General features: G+C 40.0%; 2 pseudogenes; both read left to right on the top strand.

Moving 5' to 3' along the window:
• The first annotated feature begins 6,432 nt into the window (after positions 1-6,432).
• On the top strand, positions 6,433-9,374 carry LOC124993613 (5-hydroxytryptamine receptor 3C-like; annotated as a pseudogene).
• Positions 9,375-12,767: 3,393 nt separating this feature from the next.
• LOC124993614 (zinc finger protein 639-like) lies at positions 12,768-18,409 on the top strand (annotated as a pseudogene).
• Positions 18,410-19,184: the final 775 nt, after the last annotated feature.

Here is a 19,184-nt window from a genome sequence, read left to right on the forward strand (position 1 = left end):
TGTGGAAGAAGTCCCTGATCCTCCTACAATCACACTCTGAGCCCACCAAGCGCTTTAGAGCTACCACAAAAGCCCACAGCTTGACTTAGGAGAGGCATGTGCCAAGAGTGAAATGGGGAGTCTCTAGGACTCCCCAAGATATTCCAGAGAATACAGGGGACAGTTCCTACTGATGGCCTTAGAAAATGATTCCCCAGTTACTAAAGCTCTGTGTAAATAGGGCTTACCCCCCACCACACTCCACACACACACTCTTTCTGAGAACCCACTGGTGAAAAGAAGGAGGAGGCAGATTCACTGGGTAGAACCTGTCCAGGTGATAGTATAAAAGGGACTCTGTCCTAGGATGAACTCCAAATGAGAGCTGGTCTAGACAAGCGTACCTCCTAAGTAAGCATTCCAGTGCTTGCCTCCTTGTTGGAGATGAAGGGCTGACCAATGTGGAAAGGAACGTGTTCTGTGGGTACCCTGCACACCCTACGGATTCTATCTGATGCTTATGCCAAAAAATATACCTATGTGATTTTTAAATTTTTTATTTGGTTGTGATGAGAACACTTAACATGAGATCCACCCTCTGGACAATACAGTATTGTCAACAATAGGGACAACGTTTTAGAGCAGATCTCTAGAACGCTTTTTGTGGCATCACTGAAATTTTATACTCATTGAAAAGCAATTCCTCCCTTCCCCTTCCTTGCAGCCCCTGGCTACCAGCATTCTATCCTCTATCTATATGAGTTTGATTTATTTTAGATATCTCATATAAATGGGATCTTGCTATGACTGGCTAATTTTACTTAGCATGTCTTCCAGGTTTATCCTTGCTGTCCTAAATGGCAGATTTCTTTTATTATTTTTAAGGCTACCTAAAATCCATTGTGTGTATATAGCACACTTTCTTTATCCATCATCCTTCGACAGGCAATTATTTTGTTCCCATATCTTGGCTATTGTGAACAACACTTCAATGAGCACCAGAGTGTGTATATCTCTTTAAGAATCTGATTTCATTTATATATATATACCGAGAAATGGAGTTGCTGGATAATAAGTTGATTTTTAATTTTCTGAGCAACTGCCATACTATTTTCCTTAGTGGTTGCACCATTTTATATTCCCACTGACAGTGCACAAGTGCTCCAAATTCTTTATATCTTTGTTTTTGTTTTGATGACAGCCACCTGAACAGGTGTGAGGTAATATCTCATCGTAGTTTAGAGTCCTCTGCCCATTTTAAAATTGGGATATCTGAGGGCTTTTTGCTATTGATTTATAGGAGTTCCTTCTATATACCGTATATTAATTACTTGTCAGATATACAACTCACAAGTATTTTCTCTCATTCTGTAGGTTGCCTTTACCTTCTGGCAATGAAATCCTTTGAACAACTATGTGATTCTTATAGCTTGTTATAAGCCATAAGCATTGTAAAATCTGCAACTTAGGTGATTTTAAACCCTAACATTTTTTGTCTTATTTGAAAGTAGTCTCTAATTCATCATTTTTTGGTGTTTTTGTTGTTGATGATAATCAGTTAATTATGAGTGTTCAATTCTTTTGGTTAATGACAAAATCTTTATTTTCCTCAAATTTACTGTCTTCTAAAATGTGGTCAGGAAACACAAAGCCAAATTGCACTTTCTCCATTTAATTGGCCTTATTTCCTTTTTCTACACACTCTTATCCAATATCTGTATTGTTTGATTCTTTGGAAGATTAAATATAATAAAGTAGGTAAGACTATTCTCACAATGCCTGGCATAGAGTGAAGTGCTCAATATGTCAGCTCTCACCACCAACAGTGATACTACCTGAGGTTTCCAGAGCTGAAGTCAGGTAGGGTGTAGACCCTGACTTTGCTGCCTTATTCTCCTGCCTCCAGCATCTTCATCCCGTCCCCTGAATCTAAGTCACTCCAGTTTTCCAGCCAACCTCAATAAGGATAGGAAGTTCAAGGCCAGCCTCAGCAATTTAGCAAGACCCTCAGCAACCTATCTCAAAATTAAAAAATGAAAATAAAATAAAAAGGATGGAGGATGTAACTCAGTGGTAAAGTGTTCCTGGGTTCAATCCCCAATACCAAAAAAAAAAAAAAAAAAAAAAAAAAAAAAGGAATCTTCAGTCACCTCTCAAGGAGCTTAAAATTAATCCTCCTTTCGTGCACTCAAGGTCTGGCAACCCAGCCTAACTGGACCCTGCATTTCTCCCTTGGAAGTTCTTCAACTCTGTGCTCAATTCTGTCTGATTGTCCAATCATAGTCATCCCCTTCCCTTGAAGCAGATAACCACCCTGAATGACAGCCCATTTTCCCAGGGGTTTTATCCCTCCCAAATTTCTGCCTTGTATTCTAGTACCCAAACCAAAGTTTTTAGGATCTTGTTTGCTGCTATCTCAGTCTTAAGAACTCATTTGCTTCCATCTAATTCCTGGGTGGGCCACTGATATACCTGGTCTTCCAAATCTGTCCTCAAGCACACCTTGTGTGAGTAGCTTTAAAGGTTCACTATATACACGATTGTCTGGCTTCCTGGCTTGGGGAAGTATCTAGAGTCTGGCTGGCTGCCCCTGTTGCCTCCTCATATGAGCCAGTTCCTTATGCTGCCAAATCCTAACTTGCCTCCTGACTGAACCCTTTCAAGTCATGAAGGAGCTCTATGACTTGAGCAGGTTTTCCAACAACTCCCCTTTGTTCTTCTCTTCCTCATTTTTGCTCCTTTTACCCTACTAGCTAGCTTTCTTCTCTGCCTCCTCTTCTTCCTTTCCCTTCAACCTCTGCCTCAGACTGGCCACGTTCCCAAAGAAGGGAAGAAATTACTTACAGAGCCCGAACGGTGGAGGGACTGCAGAGACGGCAAACCTCAAATGGAGCTCATTGCAGCCCTCTCCTGTACTTTTCTACTTTGGACCTCTAAGTCATTCCTGCCTTTCTCAGCACTTTCTATTTAGGGCTGTCATGATCTTCCATTCTGAACAAAGTTTCTTTTGTATTCTAGGTCTGACCCTTCTCCCTTTTGCCAGGAAAAAAATTCCAAGTCTTTCTGAAAGTATAACTAAGGTACTTAATATAAAAATGCTCCAATTCAGTCATTTTGTCTGACTATCTTTTAATGGAGATATGACATAAGACATACGGTTGACTAATGCCAATAATATTGACATTAGATGAGATTATTAGTTATGATAACACATAACATTATTGAACATTTATAATTATTTATAAATAAATAATTTATTTAATAAAAAGATATTAAAAACAGCTTTGCTGTCTTATTTTTATGACTGCTATTATCATGTGAACAATGCACAGCATGAAAACTGCATGCAGAACATTGTTTTGGGGAGAATGAATAAGAAAAGTAGAGAAACTAGAAAGAGGAAATCTAACTAGAGGATATTGGAAAAATATAGACAGCCAAAGATGAGGGTAGGAAACAAGTTTTACAATTTGGTAACTGGAATAATCCCCAATGCCAACAAAGACTATAAAAAACTTTACTATTCATAACCAAATCACTGAACTTTGCCACCTTTCCAAATCTGCAGATTCCTTCATCCTGGAAGAACATCATCTTTATTTCCCACACCCACGCTTCTCATGAAGGCAAATTATTTTGTTATTGATTCTATCGCGAAGCTGCCAAGTACTTTTCCCAGTCTTGGATCAACTGTCTGCCCATCTGGAGCCCAGAAAGCATACCTGAGAAAGACACTCTGCTGTGACCTCGCTGGCCACAGCTTGTCACTAGGGAGTGAGCACCAGGAACCAAGATGTGGTCTGAACTCCTTTTAGTTCAAGGGTTTGGGGATCCTGGTGAATCCCCAGAGAAGAGTCCAGAAGAGGAAAATGGAAGGAAGTGTCTTGCTAGGAGGAACTTCTCCCCTGCCTCACTGTTCAATGTTCTCCTTCAAGATAAGATGAAGCAAGCACAGGAAAAAACAGTGGGTTTCTGCAGGACAGCCAGGATGTTCCTCTAGTACCTGGAGGGCATTTGAATTAATCTGTTAACTATTCCTTCCACCATGTTTGTCTCCTGATTTCCTTTTGATGACAGGAGGACACTTCACTGATGAGTACACATAGCATTTCTCTATTCCTCCTGCAAAGGGATCTACCAAACTGTCCCATTTCCCTACCTCTCCAATCCCATCGTTTCATTTTCTAATGCCCTGTGCACCACTTCCCTGCTTCTTGTCTCTTTTCCCCTTGATGTGGGATCAATGAGAAGAGCTGTTACTGAGTTTTAAACATATCAATGAAAACACAAATATGGAGGGAGGGTGGGAATTCTGTCTGAGGTTAAAGGAATATATACTTTGCTTCCACAAGGGAATATTTGTTCCCAATTTGGGTATGGCTTAAACATTATGGAAAAAGATGGAGATATAAATAAGAAGGCAGGGGGAAAGACCGCACAAAGATGGTAATGGGGCAAAGATCCTGCTCAGGAAATACCCAGATGTTTCCTTGGTCGTGATCGAGAACCAATATCTGCACAGGCCTCACTTTGTGATTGGGTATAAGATATAAGTTCAATGCTATCATCTAATGTTCCTGATGCTGGAAATAAACCCATGAGATATCTGAGTACCTAAATCTGAAAAGAGCATAGTAAACATACAGCACCAAGGTTAGCACTAAAGTAAGGTAAGTACCCATTCAGAACACTGACCATGTTTCCCATATCTACCTAGTAAGGGCAGTCTTTTATTTCTCTTATGCTCTGGATAAATCAGTTCTTGTCTTCAGTAGACAGAAGTCCCTGGGAGTTAGGAAGAGAAACACATTAAAGCAGATTTCTAAGTGAGCCAGACTACAAGTTTTATGGCAGTGCTGAGCAGTGCTGCTGCTACGCAGAACCCAGAGGCTTGTGATGCCTACATTAAAGGACTCATTGAAGTGCACTAAGTGGCCATTGCCCTAAGCCCACGTTTGCATATAGATTTGGACAGACTTTGCATGAGAAGGAAACAGTGGGAATGAGAATTGAGTACTCCTGACTCATCTCACCACATTAACTTCCACCATTTGCCTACCAGACCAGACCATCCTCCCCAACCCTGGCAAGAAGGGCATTGGCTCTGGGGACTCTTAGCACAGGAAGGAGGACTCACCTACTTCTCCCTGCTATTTTCTCTGTCTGCAGACCTGGAAACCACGGCCCTCCCTCACAGGGTCTCTGGTCACTACAGGAAGAGATAACTGTCTCACCAGGAATTGCTCAGGCTTTGACCAGCATCGATGGCTTGGCTGTCTTCCAGGCTATATTTAACCAGAAGGCCTTCCATCCAGCCATCAACCACAGCATCCCCACTCTTGTCAACATTTCTTCACCTGGTCTGCCATCCTGGAAGTGATGGGAAATGGTGCTGCCATCCTTTCCAGAGCTTTTAACAGGGAACAAGGATCCTCTGTCCTATAACCCCAACATTGCACTGGTCCAGAATGGACCAGTTCAACAAGTTCAACAGTGTTCCTGTGCAGTGAAAAGGCATGGAGAACAATGCTGTCAAAAAAATTTTTTTTCAGGAAACATTGTCCTCAAGTCCTGTTTTTTTCTGTAATGCTCCAGAAAAAGCAGTCTGTATGCCAATTAAAATCTGAATTGTCTGTAGACACAACAGGTAAGGAAAAACAGTCCAGTACCTAGAATTATGCCTATCTAATAAATTAGTAAATATTGGGTATGCACCAAATATTTTCTGCACTAACAATCCCAGATGGAAATTTCTTTATCAGGATGCACAACTGTAGCTGCAGACATCATTCTTGTGGATGGATTCGCTAAAGCAGAAGGTAGAATGACAACTGAGAAAAATGGCCATGTAGTTGCAGACCAATATATTTGTGCATACCTGGATCCAAGTGGCAAGACCTGCCTGGTAAAAAATGTCAAGAGGTACTTTGCTGATGACAAATAAAGAGAAGGAGATACACTGTGACATAAATGGGGCATAAATGGGAGTGGGCATCAGGTTTAAAGAACAATGGAAAGGGCAGGGAAGGGTATCTGGACAAGCTCACCACCACTCACTTCCATTCCTTGCTGCACTGGCTGCAGATATGGGACAAACTTTTATCAATTAGAACCCAGAAGATGTGTTGGTATCAAGAAACTCACTCTCTCAACTGAAAATCTGTGACTCTCAGACATCTTCCTCAAGGAATTGTGCATATCTGAGCTAGGAAAAACCAGCATGAAGCCTCCTCTATAAGGACAGCCTAGGATTTTTTAGAACACAGCACAACCAAAAGATTCAGACAGGGGCACTGTCTCCATTCATTGGCTCCACAAAACACTATGAGTAGTAAAAGTGACATGAGAGAAGTATCCAGAAGAGCACAGCAGAAAAAAACTTGGAAAGGGAGGGAGAACAAAGCTAAGTGAGGCACTCATAGCCACCACCTATCCCTCCCTTTCCCAAACAGCATGAATGTGGATCAGACACCTTCAGCTCTTACTACCTATGTCAATGATGAAAGTCGAATAAAGTATAGTCATCCAAAGCCAATGACCAGCATCTGCAACCTGGACATGTTCTTGTGAAGAGCAGAACTCCATGTTTACTTCAGTTCTTTCCTCTAGGAGGGTAAGGTTGACACATTTTGTAACTATTCATGATTCAGGGGAAGATACTTTGTAGGTATTGTTAGGGAAGGTTTTAGACCAGTATTTCTCAACTTTGGCTACTACAACTTTTTAATACCAATAATTGTACCTCAGAGATTCCAATTTAACTCTTCCAGGTGGAGCCTTATGATTTGGATCTAAAATCCAAAAGCCAGGTGCTAAAGACTTTGTTGCCAGCCTATGTACTATTAGCCAATGGTACAACCTTTAGGATGTGGGACCTAGTTGGAAGAAGTAGGTCATTAGGGGTATGCCTTTGAAGGGTATATTTTCGCCCTGGCATGTTCTGATGTTTCTCCCCGCCCCCCCCACCCCTCATTCCTGGTCACCATGATGAGGTAAGCAGTTTTGCTCTACCATGTGTTCCCCACCATGCTGTTCTGCCTCACCACAAACCCACAGCAATTAGGACTGTGGATTGAAACCTCTCAACTATGGACTGAAAACTCTGAAACCATGAGCCAAAATAAGTCTTTCCCTCTTTAAGGTGATTTTCTCAGGCATTTTGTCACAGCAGTGCAAAACTGAGTAACACATCGAGACTAGGCATCCTAAGTTTTTGTCTCCCCAGGTGATACTGATGTGTGGAAAGGTTAAGAACTGCTATTTTACATCTTTGTCCTTTTGCCAAATGAGGCCATTTTGCCCTTGCACTGCTAAATACCTATAATTTTTAGCTCAAATCTTTTAACTTTAATAGCTAACAGGCTTAAACTAGCAAGTTACTGTAGCTGAATGCCACTAGGTGTCAAATGACAGATTTAGATAAACTAATCATCATAATGGGTCATGCACGTAATTATAAAAATGTTGAGCTATTCAAGTTTGATTCCACTAAAACAACATCACACACCTGGGGAATTGAGAAGGAAAATAGAAATGACTCCAAAAATTCTTGACTCATGTTTGAGTCATATCTAATATTCCCATAATGATCTTGACTCACTCTGAGTTTCAACAACAATAAAAAATAAATCAATGCTTCAGTGCACACATGTGAATTGTTAGTCCTGTTGCCCACTACAGAGAAAACCAGAGTGCTCTGCTTTAAAAGGACTAAAAGGAAAATTTGTTGAGGCAGTTCATTTGGGGAAGAATTGAATTTTGTGGGTAGGAGGCTTAGGAATACCTCTGCACTGAGGTGGCCAGCCTCCTTTACAGTGGATAGCACACTACTGGGCATGGACGAAGTGTGGGAGAGAACAGACTGTCTTGTAACACTATTTGGACCCAGGGAGAGTGGGAGCTCCTCGTCAGCAATGCCACTCCAGAGATGTCTGTTGTCAGCAACTTGTATGACCAGATCATGTTCCCAGCTTGACCTCTGATCCCAGTTGCTCTGTGATGTTCCACTGGATGTAAAAAGAAGCTCCAGAGGGTGAAGCACCTGTGCCCTACCCCACCCTCTACCTAACTGTTCTGAAGCAGGATCCCTGGTTCCTCCTGGGTTCCCATACACTTCAGCTGTCCTGCAGGGGGAGGAGCAGCTAGCTGTTATAAACACGCCTACTCAGAAAGGAGCAGTCAACTATATGATAGCCCCAAGGGCCCTATTTGCCCTTAAAATTCTAAAATCACTGTGTATTGTCTAATGAAAATTAGACAATAAATTGGAGGCATTTATGTGGAAGGGCACAATTAAACATGCATGTGTTTCCTTAAGAGATTGTCTCATACCCTACTTTGGCCAGGATTAGATAAATAGTCCAATGTACAAATTGAGTCCTCTGACATTAATTTATATGCCACATTCTCCATTCTATCTCCAGGTGGCCATCAGATTGCAGGCCCAGGATCTACATGATAAATCCCCTGGTGCCCAGTGGCTTTCTGGTGGCCATTGACACCCTCAGTTTCTACTTGCCAGCAGAAAATCAGAATCGTGCCCCATCAAGATGACTCTCTGCTGGGCTACAGCATCATCCGACTCATGATGAATGACTTACTCCCCGTCAGTGGCACCCCCCTCATCAGTATGGCCCCTCCCACTTTCCAGAGAAGCAAAGGCAGCAGGCGACAGGAAGGAGCCAGAAGAACAAGCCACTATTCCACTTGGGGAGGGAGGCTTCTGAGGAAACACTGCATTTTGGAAAGAGGCTTAAAGAAAGTTTAGAGATGAATCTACCCAGGTTTAGTATAATTTTCTTTGCCCTCAGATGTCTACTTCGCCCTGTGTCTGTCCCTGATGGTGGCCAGCCTCCTGGAGACCATCTTCCTCACTGACCTCCTGCACCTAGCCCCCACCCAGCCCCCACCCATGCCTGGGTGACTCCACTCCCTGCTGCTGCACTGCACCAACCTAAAGAGGTGCTGCCCCACTGGACCCCAGCAGGGGAAGAAGGACCGGCCTCAGCCCCACCCACCTGCCTGGTGAGGAAGCCAGCATTGCCCACTTTCCCTTCCCATGACCCCCCGTCTCTGCTCCTGCCTCCTCCTCTGACTCCATTCTTGCCCAAGTGACCTGCACATTCCATGGCTGAGTCTCTGTCCCCCACACAGGACTGAAGGAGCCAGTAGACTTGGTGGGGAAGGTGCCAGGACCCAGAGAGACAGAGCCAAACAGGTGTCCTGAATCAGCAAGAGCCCAGTGGGAACAGAAGGTCCAGAGCAGCAGTTGGTGGAATGTGGGTGGAGTTGATGGTAGTTTACATACTCCACCTGATGGACACACTGCTCTTCTGTCTCCACTTGCTCTTCATGGCCTCCTCCATTGTCATGGTCAATGTCCTCTAGAGTACTGAAGCATACATCCACAGTTTGAACTTTTTCCTGGTCTTAAGACCAACCAGATGTAGGCTTCTGTCCTAACCCTAACCACTTTTCCCAGAGACTTCAATGTCCCTTTCTGTATTCCAAAAACTACAACCCAGCACTACTAATCAGGTTCAGAACAGCCCTGGACTATGTGTTTTGACTTCTCATATGTCAAGGTCCTTATTCCACACACTTTTTTTGTTTGTGTTCCTGAGCTACATCTAACTCCTGACTCCTTATTGATGGAAGTCTAGATCAGTGGGGTCTTTCCTTGATTGATCACCCCAATAATTTCCAGGAAGCACTGGCTTCTTAGTATGTTAGCTATAGGTCCATGAACACTTGAAAAGCTTTGATACATCACTCTAAACAGGTATGGTATAATTAGTTTTTAAGTATTTTAAGCACCATAAGAATTTTTTTTGAAGATTCAAAAGATTTTATTAACTACAAACAGTAAGAGCTCAATTATATTACCAAGTACAAAATGAACATGCAAAAATCAGTAGTTTACATATAGTCAAACAATCTTTTGGAAGATCTAATGGAAGGAAAGATCTCATATATAACAACAAAAAACATATTAATATGTTTCTCAATAAAAATGTGAGACCTATTAAAAATAAAAATTAAGGGGGCTGGGGATATAGCTCAGTTGGTAGAGTGCTTACCTTGCATGCACAAGGCCCTGAGTTCAATCCCCAGCACCCCAAAAAATAAAAAATAAAATTTAAAAAATTTAAAAAATAAATAAATAAAAATTAAAATACCACTGAAGGCAAAAAAAAAAAAAATAGGCTTTCTACAAATAGAAGGACCATATTATTGTGTAAATTAATTTGTAAATTGAGCAAAACCTCAATGAAAACTTAACATTTTTAAGCTATATCACCTGATACTAAATTTAGTGAAAAAAATAAACATAGAAGTGGGACCAGCATAAAACACACTAAGGCATTTTTAAAGGCCTAAATAATTTAAGAGTATCATACTAGTCTATTAGCAAGACAGAATGTCCAGGAGTACTCAGATACATAAGAAAGTGAATGTATAAAGAACACATCATCTTGAATCACTGGGAAAAAGAAGTAGTCAATAAATGTCATAGGAATAAGTAAAGTAATATCCCTGCCTTACCTCATATACCATGATAAATTCCATATGTACCAAACATATTTTTTAAATAACATAACCATTAAATAATAAGAAGAAAACTTGAAATTTTTTTCTTTACAAATCTGGAGTTAGCAAGAACTATCTAACCTTTCATGATTGAAAATCCCCAAGTCATAAGTTATTTCACTGGTACTTTTTGTTACATAAAAATCAATTTTTTATGGAAAGAAGCATCATAAACAAACTTTTAAAAAAGACAACTAAAGGAGATATTTACAGCTCCTATCACAAAGATCTAGCCTTCCTAACATGTAAATTGACAAAATCATAACCCTTTTGAAACAGAAAAATTGTGATTGATGAGTTTAGGTCATTAACATTCAGAGTTATTATTGAGATATGATTTATATTTCCAGTCATTTGGGCTAATTTTTGGTTTTTAACTTGACTTAGTTTCTCCTTTGACTGGTTTTTCCTTTAGGGTAGTTCCTGCCTTTGCTGACCTACATTGCTGTTTTTCATTTCCTCCTCATGGAATATTTTGCTGAGAATGTTCTATAGCACAGGCTTTCTATTTATAAATTCTTTTAACTTTTGTTTATCATGGAAGGATTTTATTTCATCTTCAAATCTGAAGGTTAGTTTTGTTGGGTATAAGATTCTTGTTTGGCAACCATATTCTTTCAGAGCTTGAAATGTTGTTCCAGGCCCTTCTAGCTTTTAGGGTCTGGGCTGAGAAACCTGCTGATATCTGTATTGGTTTTCACCTACATGTAATGTGGATGCTTTTCTCTCAAACCTTTAAAATTCTATCTTTATTTTAGATGTTAGGCATTTTCATTATAATGTGCCTTGGTGTGGATCTGTTGTAATTTTGTGCATTTGGTGTTCTGTAAGACTCTTGTAGTTGATTTTCCATTTCATTCTTCAGGTTTTGGAAAATTTCTGATATTATTTCATTGAATAGGTTGTTCATTCCTTTGGTTTGTATCTCTGTGACTTCCTCAATCCTGATAATTCTTAAGTTTGGCCTTTTCATAATATTCCATAGTTCTTACAAGTTCTGTTCATTTTCCCTGTTTGGTCAACTTTATTTTCAAGCTTAAATATTTTGTCTTCATTTTCTGAGGTTCTGTCTTCCAAGTGATCTAGTCTGTTGGTGATGCTTTCCATTGAGTTTTTTATTTGGTTTTTTGTTTCTGTTTGTTTTCAGAATCTCTATCTCTTTGTTGAAATGATCTTTTGCTTCCTGCAATTGCTCTTTCAACTGTTTATTGGAGTGATTGTTCATTGCTTGCATTTGCTCTTTTATCTCATCCTTTTTTTCATGAATCATTTTAATTAAGTATATTCCAAACTCCTTTTCTGACATTTCTTCTACCATGTTGTCATTGAATTCTATTAATATAGAATCTAAGTTTGTTTGTAACACTTTCCTTTCTTGTTTTTTCCTGTTGTTCACATATCTTCCCCTCTAGTATTGGGGTATTGCAGTTTCCACCTGTAGGCTTATAGTGACCCTGCAGGTTTCCAAAACCTCTTCTTTAAGGGGGAGATCAATATTAGCAGCACCCAGTACAGACAGTATGTGGCCCTAAGCCAAATAGCCCCTATGAAGACATTAACAATATTGTCATAATAAACAGAGAGAATGAGTTCAATTATTATCTGGAGTATAACAAATAGATTTACAATGAGGTCTACAATTTCTAATGGTGGACAAAGAGGATGGGGAGGGGTGTAGGATGTAACTGTTAATAGGATTAAAAAAAGAATATATAGAAGTACTAGATCATAGGAAGAGTGAAAAGCGGAATCAAAAGAAGTTGGTTGTTAGCATGAGAAAAGGGAAAAAGAGACTCTGAGGAAACAGGTAAACAAAAGGAAAATAGAGTGAGAAAAATAAAGAAATAAACACTTAAAAATTTTCAAAAAGGACAAAAAAATCTACACTAACAGTCATATATTATCCAAACCTCCCAGTCTTCAGTAGTCTGATGCATGAAAGGTACCTGACAAAGAACTTCCAGTCTCCAGTAGGCATTTCAGGATGGATTGGCCCCACCTAAAGATGGCAGTTTCTGCTTCTAGGATAATCCAAGATGGCTGCACTGGCTTCCAAATGTGTTGGCAAATGGGGAGCTGCAGCGTGGTGCATGGGTGCCAAGTCTGTATGGGGTGCAGTCAGTGGAGCCAGGGGTCCTGCAGGTCCTGGCTGTTGTCCCAAAATGGCAGCAGCCATGTGTAACCAAACCTGCTGGACTATGACAGTGGACTTCCAGGCAATGGCAGGAACTGGTGATCTGCTGGCAGTCTGCAGGCGATCTGCAGGCTACTGGTGGATAATTGGTGGACCTAGGGTGGTGGGTGATGGGTAGGTGAAAGGCAGGTGATGGACAGACAAGAGGCAGGCAAATAGGCAAATAGCCAATGATAGTCGGCAGCCATTGAGCGAACTGCACTCAAAATGTAGTTGATATGCTGGCAGACTGCAGGTGATCCAGGTGGACAAATGGGGTAAACAGCAGGGCATCCATGAGCAGCAAAGACTGCCTCACAGAGAAACAGATTTTCCTCTGCTTGAATCCCGAGTTACAGAGTGACAAGGAATGCAACTTCCCTCTAGTCCACCATCTTGGATATCACTGTAAGAATTTTTAAAGAATAAAAAGGTCAAGTCTCAATTATAAGATATTTTTAAATTTGCAATAAAATATTTATAAATACAAACATGTTCCTTTCATCAACCATTTGTTTTTCTGTTTACCTTTCTCGTTCCTGAAATTGTTCTTTGAAATAAATAATATACAGTGTCATGTTTTCATTCTGACAAGTTCCTCTGATTTTACAACATCAAACACAGTGAACCTTCTGAATATGGATGCCTGGAAAGGACCAAGAAGGACCCCAACTGAAGGTTTCAGGTTCAGCCATTCATTCACATGATGGAAGTAACGGTGTAGATCCATGTCTACTATATCTTGAATCTATGTAGATTCAAGATATAGTAAGTGGAGACATTGTGTTTACATAATTTCTGTAAAACAAATAATAGTTACTATAATGGTTAATTTAAATTATCAACTTGATTGGATTAAGAGATGCAGATGATTAAGAAGCTTCTGAAGGTGTATCTAGGATTGATTGGAATGTGGGACAGTGAACTGAATGAAGTGGAACTCCTCCCTAAGCATGTGCAGTACTGCCCAATACGATGGTGGCTTGGATGGAATAAAAGTTGGAAGAACAAGGAAGCAGATGCAGATGCAAGCTCAACTTTTCTTGAATGGATTCTTGATTGCTGCTTCAATCATCTGAGGATATCAGACTTTCACTTCTTCACTCTTCCAAAGCAGACTCTGCCAGTGATTCTCCAGGTAGTTTCCAGAATCCTTGGTCTCAGACTAGGGTTGCACTTTTGATCCTTCTTGTTCTGAGACTTCCGTTTCTTGGACTGCGCAGCTACTGGTTCTTCTAGCTCTCTAGCCTGCATCTGGTCTTTGTGGACTATCCAGCTTCTGGTCGGGTAAGCCAATCTAATAAATTCCCTTTTTATAATCATACTTCTGTTGATTCTGTTCCTCTAGAGAACCCTGAGTACTACATAAATATAGATGCATAGATACATATATAGATGATAGATAGGCAGAGAAAAATGTACAGATAACTAGACACCAAAACATTAGCAAACTTTGTCTAAGATAATGGATTACAAGTGATTGCTATTTTCATTCAAATCCTTGTCTGTGTTCTCTGGATTGTTTCCAATGAACATGTTTTACTTTTACTAATAGAAGAAAAAAAGACAATTTTAAAAATTAGTTTTAGTTATAGATGGACATGGTACCTTCATTTTATTTATTTATGTGGTACTGAGGATCAAACCCAGTGCCTTACATGTGTGAGGCAAGTGCTCTATCACTGAGCCACAACCCCAGACCCCCAAAAAGACAATTTTTAAATAAGTGCTTCCTACTAATGGTACTTTACATCCACCTTCATCAGCAGATAACATCCTAAGGAGGATTGTAACAGCCAACTGCAAGTCAAGTCCTGAGGAGAGACAGAGATTGAAAGGGAAAGGGACAGAATACCAAAGACAATTTTCTGAATTATATTTCAAGCAGGTGAATACAGTTGAAGGATTTGTTCACATTTCTGCCTCCCCTCAGAGAATGTGTTTTCCTGAGGAACAGGGGCAATGTCTCATCCATATTAATGGTTTAGGGCATGCTACCATGCCTGACGCATCCCAGGTGCATCATACAGATTTGTTGAATGAGTGCATGTGTGGATGAATGACAGCCAACTACAAACCCACATTTTACTACCTCTGGCTATAATCCCTTCATTCCTTCCTGGTTTATTTTAATTTATTTTTCACATCTAATGTAGAAAATTGGCAAGCCATCTTCATGTGTCCACTTAACTGAGTTCTTAGAGATATTACTTATACACTGGCAAAGGCATTTCTATTATCTGATTCTATATATTTCCTTCTCCCTGGAACATATTTCTCACTCAGAACTCAGAAACTCATCTTTGGTTTTTGCCAATAATTTCAAATAAAGAGCGGCTACCAATTTTTGAGGAATTTCATGTTTCTCTTTTTCTTCTTCTTCTCCTTCTTCCACTTCTTAATCATTTTTTAAAAGAGAGAAGTCTTCTAACTCCTATGCTGTTTCAGTCTCCCAAGTAGTTGGGACTATAGGCATGCACCAACATACTCAGCTTCAAATTTCTTAAGATCACCTTTATATCATTTCTTTTTCCTCCCCAACTCACATTTATACTTCTCTATATTTCATCTTGCAATTTTTCTTTCTTTTTTTGCACCAGGAATTGAACCCAGGGGCACTTAACCACTGAGCTACATTCCAAGTCTGCTTGTATTTTTATTTTGAGACAAATCTCACTAAGTTGCTTAGGGCCTCACTAAGTTGCTGAGGCTGGCTTTGCAATCCTCTGCCTCAGCCTCCCAAGTTGCTGGAATTACAGGAGTGTGCCACAGAGCCTGGTTTATCTTGCAATTTTTCTTCAATCTCATATATACGTGACTTTAGGTTTTCTGTGTCAAGACTGTCATTCAACAATGCCTTAGGTCAAAGTGAGCCTTGTGGTCTAAAACATGATCTGACAAGGAAGCAAAATTTTTTAAGCTTACATTAGCCTAGACATGTCAGTAGGAATGTTAGGGCTATTTCACAATTTGGGGGGAGGTGCTTCTGGTTTTTGATGTCTCTCTTATTTAAACACACACACACAAAATAACCCTTGTGATAATAACTTTATTTCCTTTTACTCATTTTTATACCATTATTAACCTCTGTTAAGACTGTACATTGGAGATTTATGAATACTGTAAAAACCAGACCATTGCTCCTGGATATGTTTATCATATGCTTGAGCGTGTTTCTCACTTCTTGGATTGTCATTTCTACTAACTTCCCACTCCCTTCTTTCATCTGCAGTGTCCAAGATCTTTCTGCATCTCATTGTTTCTTTTCTTATTATTTAAACAATTCTGAGAGAACTCTCTTCGTGAAAAATTTCTCCCTACTTATTCTTTGGCACTCCATATTTCTGACCATTCTTAATGAATTTTTTTGTTTCATCATCTTGAATTCCTTCCACCTTCTGGAAATGCAAAACATCTACAGACAGACAGTACATGCTTCATACTGTCCTCTCTTTCATCTCTCTGCTTCTTTCTCTGAAAACCAAGTTCATCTGCCTGCTCTTCATCACTGTTCTCTCTCTTGCCTCCATTAGTCTTCCTGTACTCTTTCTTATTTCAACACTTATCACTTATTATTTCTCCTTAATCTTTTGACTAACTCTTGTGAAAACCTTCCATCCATATTTAAGAAAACAAGTCCATATCTTTACCCTTAAGAATTCAGAATGGGGCTGGGGAGATAGCTCAGCTGGTAGAGTGCTTGCCTCACAAGCACAAGGCCCTGAGTTCGATCCCCAGTACCACAAAAAAAAAAAAAAAAAAAAAAAAGGAATTCAGAATGGATACCCTGATATTGATTATTTCATACAGCACAGATGTAGAAATCTATACAAAGTAAATAACCCTTAAAATACACTTTGAGTCCCCATCTGCCCATGCTCCAGTGCCCCAGCCACTGCCACCTTCAAGCTGCACCTGGGTGGACCAGACAGGCCCCAGGAGACTGGCATGGAAACTTACAAATATGTATTTTTCCTCACTTGGTATTAACAATTATACCAAATTGGAAAGATACGAGTGAGTATCCTAAAAGAGAACTTTACACCTTTCTTATTATTCAGATTCATCTGGAATAAGCAGATGGGCAAATAGAGCCAATTGAATTTTTCCTGATCATTGCTATAGTATCTATTCTATGAGACAGTCAGACTTAAAATATTTTGACAAGATGATGATTCTGATACTGAGACATCAAATGAGTTACCAAAATTTGCAGATGGAATCAGGCTTGAAACAGAAATCAGAACTACTGGTTCCCAATATAATTCTAGAACACACTTATTTTTCTACAGTTAGGGAAATGAATTAATCACATTGGCATATTATGTATAGATTGATGGAAAAATAGTGCATAATATAAACTTTTTGCACAGTTGAATCCATCTAACAGATCCTATTTAGTAATAGTAATATAATAATAGGTTTGTTTCATTTTTCAGAAAAATCTGCTGATGTAGAAATTTGTGAAGAGTGTGACTCACACAATCAATCAACTAGCAAACTCAAGAGAAGAATCCTATAGAAGTTCACGCTGCTGAAGATGTCCCCATTGCTGCAGATGGGGACTCAAAGTGTATTTTAAGGGCTATTTATTTTGCATAGATTTCTACATGTGTGCTGTATCATGCAATTGCTGAGGATTATGACATAGAGACAGAAAACAACTCCTCCGAGAGCCTCCAAGATCAAACTGATGAAGAACCACCAGCTAAACTTTGCAAAATTCTTGACAACACTCAAACTTTGAATGTGACTGCCCAGCAGAAATGGCCTTTACTGAGAGCTAGTAGCAGTGGCCTCTGTAAATGTGAACTTTGTGAATTCGATAGTAAATATTTTTCTGATTTAAAACAGCATATGATCCTGAAACATAAACGTACTGATTCAAATGTGTGTCGAGTATGCAAGGAAAGCTTCTCTACCAACATGCTTCTGATCGAACATGCCAAACTACATGAAGAGGATCCCTACATCTGTTAATACTGCGATTACAGGACAGTAATTTTTGAGAACCTCAGCCAGCACATTGCAGACACCCACTTTAGCGATCACTTGTATTGGTGTGAGCAGTGTGACATGCAGTTCTCCTCGAGCAGTGAACTCTACTTACATTTCCAGGAGCACAGCTGTGATGAACAGTACTTGTGTCAGTTCTGTGAACATGAAACGAATGATCCAGAAGACTTGCATAGCCAAGTGGTAAATGAGCATGCATGTAAATTAATAGAACTAAGCGATAAGTATAACAATGGAGAACATGGACAATACAGCCTCTTAAGCAAAATTACCTTTGACAAATGTAAGAACTTCTTGGTATGTCAAGTTTATGGCTTACAGCGTAGACTTCATACAAATGTCAACAGGCATGTTGCTATTGAACACACTAAAATATTTCCTCATGTTTGTGATGACTGTGGGAAGGGTTTTTCAAGTATGCTAGAATATTGCAAGCATTTAAATTCACACTTCTCTGAAGGGATTTATTTATGTCAATATTGTGAATATTCAACTGGACCTTCCACTTTACTTAGAGGGTCTCCTGCTAAAACAAAAGTCATACAGTTGAGGAGCTACTTCAAGTTCCCTCATGACCATTCCCTCCTCCCCTCCCCATCACATTACCTTTCGAAAATGGAAGTTAGTAACTCCTTTTGGAATATGCATTGAAAGTACAGATATTTGTCTTCTTTTTCCAGGTCATCTGATGCCAGCTATGGGTCAGTTAACTTCCTGCTCTGGTAGCAGAGAGTTGAAAATGTGCCAGTTTGCTCTGTCATTAGCTCATGCATCCTACCATAACCATCTATAGCATTACCTATAGCATTACCTGGAAATAAAGTTCCCAAGGCCCAAACACGCTGAGAGAACTCCAGGCCTCAGAGCTTGCCATCCTGCAGCTGAGAACGGGCCTGAAACAGAGCTTTAATGAAAATACAACCTTAATGGAAAAGTCTTCCATTTCCGTCTACCAACCATGAACATGTGGGAAGAAAATTGTTAGATTCTTTTCAACAGGTCTATGGGTCCAGCAGCATTGAGCAGTAGAGAAGACAACATATCTGTCTTCATCTTACATTTTTTTGTTTTTGTTTTTGTTTTTATGATACCAGGGATTGAACCCACGGGCACTCAACCACTGAGCCACATCCCCAACCCTTTTTATATTTTATTAAAATATAAATATAAACCCATGATACCCCTACCTCAGCCTCCTGAGCCACTGGAATTACAGGCGTGCCCCACGGCACCTGGCTCAGCTTATGTTTTGTTATCAGTCACCCAACACAAGTGGATGACTCAGGAAAGACTGCCGGTGGATATATTTTCTGTTTTTCTTGAGCTCTCTGCTCCCAGGACAGCTTCTTGAGAATCTCCTATGATGGTGGATTATGCTAGGCATGGCTATAACATGGGTGGAAGGCCACCCAGAGTCAGAAGTTGG

This window comes from Sciurus carolinensis, chromosome 9 (genome assembly GCF_902686445.1).
Source record: "Sciurus carolinensis chromosome 9, mSciCar1.2, whole genome shotgun sequence".
Classification (NCBI taxonomy): Eukaryota; Metazoa; Chordata; class Mammalia; order Rodentia; family Sciuridae; genus Sciurus; species Sciurus carolinensis.